Genomic DNA, 8,711 nt, shown 5'->3' with positions numbered 1-8,711 from the left:
TTACCGAAGCGCAGCGGAGAGAGAGAATCAGAAAGATTATTCACATGATGATTGTTTCTGTGGAACATGAAAGGACCAATTTTGAAGAATCTTCATCCATCTATCAGTATTCTCAGTATGACTCAAGAGTAAGACAAATGACTATATTACTATAAATAATATAGATTACTATATGATTCTTGTGTTATTTTTGGGGCTTCATGAACCGTGGAGCTGCGCAACGATTTTGCAGAATTTATCTATATAGGAAAAATACATTTTGACATTTTTAATTTAAGCCATAACCAATAATTATGATCCAAAGAATATATTGGAGGAAATTAGAAATGTAGTCTTCTATGTCCCTAATATTAAAAAAAAGGCTGTTATAGTCCAAATGTGGACGTCTTTTCAACATCAAATTTAGTTTTTATACAACTTCTATAACTGTAGTCCCATGTTTCTAAAGGGTGAAGTATTTACATTTATGCATTCAGCTGATACTTTTATCCAAAGTGACTTACATCGCAGCTTTCCCTAGGACTCGAACCCATGATGTTGGCGTTGCGAGCGCCAGTGGTGTACTCCTGAGCTCCAGCATTACACCTGTGTGTGCGTCTCCAGTTATCACCAGTTATCATAAACAAATCTTTTCCCGAGTCAGTTCGTTCATTTCGTTCGTTGAATGAATCAAATTACTTGAAAAAAGATTTGTTCATTTTGATGAACGAGTTCGAACAGGAGAGTCACGAACGCGCAACACAGAACAGAGCAAGGCGAGCATTTGAGCTTATAAAACTTAAACTTTGTTATTTTGTTTTAAAAATGAGCGATAAGACCCTTATTTATCTTCTGGAATCGTTTAAAGCCCTTTGAACAGTTTGCACTGAAACTGTCTTTTGGACCTTGAACAGTTTGGACCCCATTGAAGTCCATTATATGGAGAAAATCCTGGAATGTTTTCATCAAAAACTTAATTTCTTTTGGACTGAAGAAAGAAAGACATGGACATCTTGGGTGGGGGCGAGTAAATCATCAGCAAAAGTTTTTTTTTTAAAGTGAACTACTACTTTTAAATGATATGCTCGTTGTGTTTTGCTGAGTTTTGACGAGTTTTATACACTTTATATTGCTTGATATTGTTTTTTATTCAAAAGTGTATATACCCCCCCCCCCTCCCAATTTTTTTTTAAAAATAATAATAAATAAATAAATAAATAAAAATCCAGCACCCCCAAGGCCCCAGTGTTAAACATGTTCCCGCGCCCCTGTGTGCACCAGATAATGCCGTCTCGGTATGAAGCACGCTAGGTTTTGAGGCGATCACATGTGTTATTGAGGTTCGGGATGTGCACCACCGTCTCGCTCTCACCGAATCACCGGGAACCACGCGCGCTCAGGTGATGCAACAGCCTCGGAACCCACGCGAGACACTCGCACTGTGAATGTGTTCAGGAGCGCGTGGAGATGGAGGAGCGTTCGGCGAGCCTCGGTGTCTTTCTCACGGATTCAAGGAGAAATCGTTCCTGAATCCAGAATCTTCCTCCAGAACAGGTTCCCGGAGATCGGGATGAGGAGTGTGTGGAGGAACTGAAGCCCGTTCCGGGATTTGAGTGTCCTGGAGGAATGTCACGCGTTTGAACACCCTGGAGCGCGACAGAGGCGATCGTTCTTCTGTGAGAGACTCGTTCAGGATCATCTCGACACATCAAACTTTAATGACACAAATAAAGGTGAGTTTAGGACTCAAACTTTTCCATTCATCTGATCGCACGCACTCACTGCATGAATGAACACACCGATGATGATGATGATATATGGCGCACGGAACGAGTCCAAACCCGAATCTCTCATTCAGTCAATCGCGTATATGAATAAATGTATATGTTAACATGGTCACGTGACTTTGAGGATGCGAATATGGACATATGCTGATGTGTCCTCTGTATATATTATTATTTTTAATTATTCTATACATTGGCTATTCATAATTAGTAACCCTTTATTTATTTATTTTCGTTTTTTTTTTCGGGTTGCAAATAATTTCTCGGGTTAGAAGCGTAAATGTCCACGCATTAAATCTACTTTGAGACCATCGAAGGGAAAAACGAACGGGGATCGTTTCATAAGTTTTAAATCGAATGCATCCGTTTCATTCCCACCTGGTCGACCATCGATTATTGATGAACTGCTTTATTCATAATCAGACTCGGGTAGACAGTGTAAGATATGGTGATAGGATGATGTTCTGTTAGTGGTCGTGTACAGTAATAATCTGCAGAACTCAGAGATGTGTTATTGTTTTATTTATAGCGCGCGGAGACAGGTGCGCGCTCCCGTGGCTGTCAGGGCGTCTCTGTGCACGCGCTCACTGTAATGCACGAGAGATTATCGCGCATTTACTGACAATGAACAGGTGTGGTTTTTTTTTTCTTGTTTTTTATTTTATTTTTATTTTTTATAAAAATAATGTCAATGCATTAACTCGTGTTAACAAACTGTAGTTTATTGTAAAGTGTTAAATAAGTGTTCAATATCGTCGTTATGGAAGTAAAACACATGGCTTAATTTGCATTACATTTAAACCCTTTCAGACAAAAAAAAAAGATTATTTCTGTAACGGTTTATGACTCGTTTCATCGTGAACAACATTACAGCAGATCATTAGAAAGTTCAACATCAGTGTGTCTGTTTCTGATCTCGAGCTTTAGATCTGCATTCATTGAGTCGAGAGTAAAAGCTCTTCATCTTCCTCTTCCTCAGCAGGATTAGATGCAGACCCTTCACCTTTCATTGACGTGTGTGTTCAGGCTTCAGTAACACACACTCCTCTTTATTAATGTGTGTGTGTGTTCAGCAACGAGAGCGGTTGGGAAAGCAGCTTTGTGATGTTGAGAAGTTTCCACACACACACACACGCACGCACGCACACAAACTAACACACACACACACACACATTCTATTGATTGTTGAATCCTGAAGGTTTGATTCTGGAGTAGTTTCCATCAGTGGTGTTCCTGCTGTCCGGGATCTTGTTGGTCAGTCGTGGAGAGATGAGCCTCACACACACACACACACACACGCGGTCTTTAGTGGAGGAGCCAGAGTCCAGACTCACACACTCATGCGTTTTACTCACGCCTGAAACCAACATACAGCATACAAGCTTTTCAAAGGAGAAACCATGATGTGTGATTATTGAAGACCACCAGTTTACACTCTTAGAAGAAAAGGTTCTATATAGAACCTTAAAAGGTTCTATCAGCGCTACGTATTTGGAACCTCTAAAAGGTTCTATACACTCTTAGAAAAAGGGTTCCTTTGGGTTCTATATAGAATCCTGGGGTTCCATACTTGGCCAATAGAACCTTTTACCAAAAAAAAAAAAAATGGTTCTATATAGAACCATTTTGCAGTTCCATATATGAAGCGGAGGATGGAACCATTTCTGGTTCTAAATAGAACCATTTCTTCTAAGAGTGTACTCTGATTGAGAATGTGTGTGTGTGTGTAAGAGAATGTGAATGTTGCTGTGTGTTTGAATGAGTGTGTGTATCTGAGTGTGTGTGTGTGTGTGTTTGCCCTGTTTAGTAAATCTGGCCCTTTATTCTAAAATATTAGCAGTGTTTCTTCTTTGTCTGTCAGTAGACTGTGCATGTTTTGGTGTTGGCGTCACATGATCTCTTTCACATGATCTCTAGATGCTGATTGGTCCAGTGGGCATGCTGGTCTTTGACTGGTGAACACATGCTGATTCAACAGCAATCCTTTGCCTTTTCCCAGAGCATGATGATGATGATGATGATGATGAAGAGCTTCAGTGTCTGCTTTTGAGATGCTGGTGTGTTTGAAGCCCAAATAGATCGATAGACCTAATAACTCACGCTCAGCCTTCTTCTGGATCACACACACACACACACACACACACACACACACACACACACACACACACACACACACACACACTCACACACTCACACACACACACTCTCTTTTTACTTTTAATGGTTTCTTCTCATTAAGTGGGTGTGCTGATTGCATGGAGGAGCAGAGTGTTACAGGTCAGAGTCTCTCTCTCTCTCTCTGTTTTAAGCTCTTGTCGGGTCAGTCTTCTGCGAGTGCTGTGAGTTATGACTGCATTAATATTGGATCAGCAACGGCTCTGGTTTAGTTCTCCAGCACTGGACTGAACCCGTCCGGTTCTTAAAACCAGCATCACTGGCCATGAAGTGTGGGAGAATCTCAGTCAGTCTGTCCAGTGTGAATCACCAATGAACGTCAGTCTGAATCCATTCTGTGACTGACTGACTGAATCAATTCTGTGACTGACTGACTGAATCAATTCTGTGACTGACTGAATCGATTCTGTGAATAACTGAATCAATTCTGTGACTGACTGAATCGATTCTGTGACTGACTGAATCGATTCTGTGAATAACTGAATCCATTCTGTGACTGACTGAATCAGTTCTGTGACTGACTGAATCAATTCTGTGACTGACTGAATCCATTCTGTGAATAACTGAATCCATTCTGTGAATAACTGAATCCATTCTGTGAATAACTGAATCCATTCTGTGACTGACTGAATCAATTCTGTGACTGACTGAATCCATTCTGTGAATAACTGAATCCATTCTGTGAATAACTGAATCCATTCTGTGAATAACTGAATCCATTCTGTGAATAACTGAATCCATTCTGTGAATAACTGAATCCATTCTGTGACTGACTGAATCAGTTCTGTGACTGACTGAATCAATTCTGTGACTGACTGAATCCATTCTGTGAATAACCGAATCCATTCTGTGACTGACTGAATCGATTCTGTGAATAACTGAATCCATTCTATGACTGACTGAATCAGTTCTGTGACTGACTGAATCTATTCTATGACTGACTGAATCAATTCTGTGACTGACTGAATCAATTCTGTGAGTAACTAAATCCACTCTGTGACTAACTGAATCAATTCTGTGAGTGACTGAATCATTTCAAATATGAAGTCGAATTATGACCGTGATGTTATAATAAAGTTTATCAAACCTCTGTAATGCAGGACTTCAACAAAACAATACAATCAAAATTAAAAGCAATGTTGTGTTGTAACAGAGTTATGCATTACATTTTTAAAAGATTTTTTACTTTAAGTATATGAATTAATTTCATTTAGACATGCTTTTGGATGATTAATACATAATTAACACATTAACACTGTCTCTCGCTTGTTTCCGCCGCGGAAGAACTAATAAAAAAGGGAATTGTGACTTTATTAAAAAATTCAGACTTTTTTTCTCAATTGCTGTATATATAATTTTTGGTTTGTCTGATGTTCATTTGAACTCTGGAAAGACTGTTTTAGGAGGCTGGTGTAAAAGAGTGAAAAACTTTTGTCCAAACTCTAATCGTTATTCTGATCATTTCATTTGTAATGAAAATTTGTGCATTAAATTAGAGAAGAATATATAATCATATACTGATGGACACGCTGATGGAGTATGGATATAACACACAGTCTAGACGATGATGTCGTTGAGTTGATTCCGTCGCTTTGTCCTGATTTGACGGTGTGTGTGTGTATCGCGTGTCTCTCGGTTGAGGTGTGTGAGCAGTTTGAGAGTTTGTGTAAGTCTGTGAGTGTGACTGCGTGTGCTTATCAGTGTGTGTGTGTGTGTGTGTGTAAGAGTGAGAGTTTGTGTAAGTCTGTGAGAGTGAATGTGTGTGTTTGTGAGTGTGTACGTGTGTGTGCACGTATCAGTGCGAGAGTTTGTGTGAGTGTGTGAGAGTGACGTCAGTGTGTGTGTGTAGCATCTCGTTGAAGCAGCATCTGGAGGTTTGCCACTCTATTAAATGACTCAATTAAATGACTTGGAGAAAAAGTTTGTGTTTGTGTGTGTGTGTGTGTGTGTGTGTGTAACAGAAGATAATAAAAGACGATAAAATGAGTTTTCCTCTTTTACCCAGAGGCTGAATCTCTGAAAGAGTCTGTGTGTTTTTGTGAGGTGTGTGTGTGTGTGTGTGTTGGGCTCTGTGTTCAACTAAATTGCTTTTATTCACATATTTCACATAATGCACAATGTAAGTGGTAATGAAAGTGAGATTGCGTGTGTGTGTGTGAGTGTGTTGTCTCATGTTGAAGACTGAATCCTTGAACCCTAACATCATGATCAATGACAACTCCATCATACGTTATCATCATTTTTTTCCTGACATTGAAGTAGTTATCAGGTGTTTGTATTTTTTAATGGTTTATTAAAGTGTTTGTTCTCCCAAAAATGAAAAATCTATCAGAATCTCCAACGTCTGCTCTCGTGTCGCTGCAGTGTCTCTCAGAGTTTACTAAAAATCTTCATTTGTTTTTCGAAGATGAACTTAACGATTTTGGAACGACTTGAGGGAGAGTAATTAAAGACAGAATATTCATGTTTGCGTTAACTAACCCTTTAAAGCGATCTATATATCTATATGTTCCTATCGTTGAGTTCATAAATCTCGTGTGAGCTGTAGTTTATTCTGTAATCGTCGCTCAGAGACGCTGTGAAGTGAACGAGACACACTGAAACGGATCACTGCTGCATCTCTTGTTTAATTGGCCAGATGTTGTATTTTTTGCTTTCATATGCATGTTTAAATATGATCAACTCTCGGTTAACTCTAATTAGCCTGCGTAGAGGACTGTGGTGAAGATCAGTTTCACAACGTGAAGAAGTGAATGTCTGTGACAGTACTAATAGTAAATAAATAACGAGTGTGTGGAATGAGGTGTGGATGCGGCAGGTCGTGTGACAACACATGTGAATGCTTACGCTTTTGTAAACGCCATTGCAACAACCATAGCACTGCTTAACAACCATACACAACACCATAGCAATGCCTTAGCAACCACCCGCAACACCATAGCAACATCCCTAGTAATCATCTCACATCACCTTAGCAGCTACCCCAGGATCATCTTTAGCAACCACCCACAACACTATAGCAACCACTCTAGCTACCACCCACAACACTAGCTATGACAACACCTATAGCAACCACCTTAGCAATGCCTTCACACCCACCCACAACACCATAGCAACATCCCTAGTTATAACTTATCACCACACAGCAGCTTAGAGGCTACCCCCAGAAACTTCCTTAGCAACCACCCACAACACTATAACAACACCTCTAGCAACCACCTTAGCAACCACCCCAACATCCCAATCATTTAGCAACACCTAATCAACCACCTACAACAACATAGCAATATCCCTGGTAACCACCCTGACACCTCTAGCGACTGCCTTAGCAACCACCCAAAACACCATAGCAACATCCCTATAAACCACCCACAACACCATAGCAATATCCCTGGCAACCACCAACAACACCTCTAGCAACCACCCAAAACACTAGGAACATCCCTAGAAACTTCCCGAAACACCTATATCAACCACCTTAGCAATGCCTTAGCAACCACCCAAACACCATGTCAACATCCTTAGCAACACCCTAGCACCCACCACAACACCATACTGTGGCTCTGTAGCTTTGCGCAGTTGAACATCATTGTTCTTTTCTAAAAAAGTCTAGTGTATAAATTAGAATGTTGTGTGTAATTGCCAACTTGAGCAGCTGATGTCACTCCAGACAGCTGCCTGTGTGTGTGTGTGTGTGTGTGTTCTGTCAGCAGATGTTGTCATATCGTTGCAGCATCGCTCTCTCTCTCTCTGTTACCGGGGAAACACCCAGGTGAAGCTCAGAAGGTTCTCGTGTCTTTGGTGAAATTATGGTGTTATTAATAACCGTCATCAATATTTCAGTCCATTCAGGAAAAGCAACGACGCGTGTCCGACTCAGTTCTTTCCTCCTTCTTAATCATATAATTATACAACTGATAATTCAGACTGTACACTCTGCTTTTGAAGTCATCATAAATGCAGATAAACACTGAAACATTCTGTATTAATGCACAGTGTTAATCTGTATTCATCACTATAAACCAGTCACTAAATCACCGATGTGTGTGTGTGTGTGTGTGTGTGTGTGTGTGTGTGTGTGTGTGCGTTTTGACTTCACAGTCTGGATATCAGGGCGGTTGAGCAGATGAATGCTCTGACAGTAACACTGATTGTTTAGTCCTTAATGAGTCAACTCAAACTCTGCTCAGCGGGGTGTGAGTGTGAGTGTGTGTGTGTGTGTGTACGTGTGCACATTTATAGCAGAGTTCACACATAGAATACCATATATAATAGTATTATTTAGCTGTTCTGTGGGGTCAGTAGACCTGTGGGGTCAGTAGATCTGTGGGGTCAGTAGACCTGTGGGGTCAGTAGACCTGTGGGGTCAGTAGATCTGTGGGTCAGTAGACCTGTGGGGTCAGTAGATCTGTGGGTCAGTAGACCTGTGGGGTCAGTAGATCTGTGGGGTCAGTAGATCTGTGGGGTCAGTAGATCTGTGGGTCAGTAGATCTGTGGGTCAGTAGATCTGTGGGGTCAGTAGATCTGTGGGGTCAGTAGTTCTGTGGGTCAGTAGATCTGTGGGTCAGTAGACCTGTGGGTCAGTAGTTCTGTGGGGTCAGTAGTTCTGTGGGGTCAGTAGTTCTGTGGGTCAGTAGATCTGTGGGTCAGTAGTTCTGTGGGGTCAGTAGACCTGTGGGTCAGTAGTTCTGTGGGGTCAGTAGACCTGTGGGTCAGTAGTTCTGTGGGTCAGTAGTTCTGTGGGGTCAGTAGATCTGTGGGTCAGTAGTTCTG

The 8,711-nt window shown here is 40.9% G+C and overlaps 1 protein-coding gene across 2 annotated transcripts in view; it reads left to right on the top strand.

Moving 5' to 3' along the window:
• Window positions 1-1,268: 1,268 nt before the first annotated feature.
• The window catches only part of cacna1ib (calcium voltage-gated channel subunit alpha1 Ib), a 68,179-nt gene continuing 60,736 nt past the window's right edge, over window positions 1,269-8,711 (top strand). The window contains exon 1 of one of the 2 annotated variants that reach the window (XM_089133676.1): window positions 1,269-1,712. The gene's annotated coding sequence lies outside the window, so the exon portion shown is untranslated. The remainder of the gene's footprint in view (window positions 1,713-8,711) is intronic. The other variant, XM_039656564.2, reaches the window with a different exon arrangement.

The sequence above is a fragment of the Pimephales promelas genome, chromosome 8 (assembly GCF_988280905.1).
Source record: "Pimephales promelas chromosome 8, fPimPro1.hap1.1, whole genome shotgun sequence".
Lineage (NCBI taxonomy): Eukaryota > Metazoa > Chordata > Actinopteri > Cypriniformes > Leuciscidae > Pimephales > Pimephales promelas.
The sequence above is the reverse complement of the archived record's forward strand: the minus strand, read 5'-3'. Positions and strand labels throughout refer to the sequence as shown.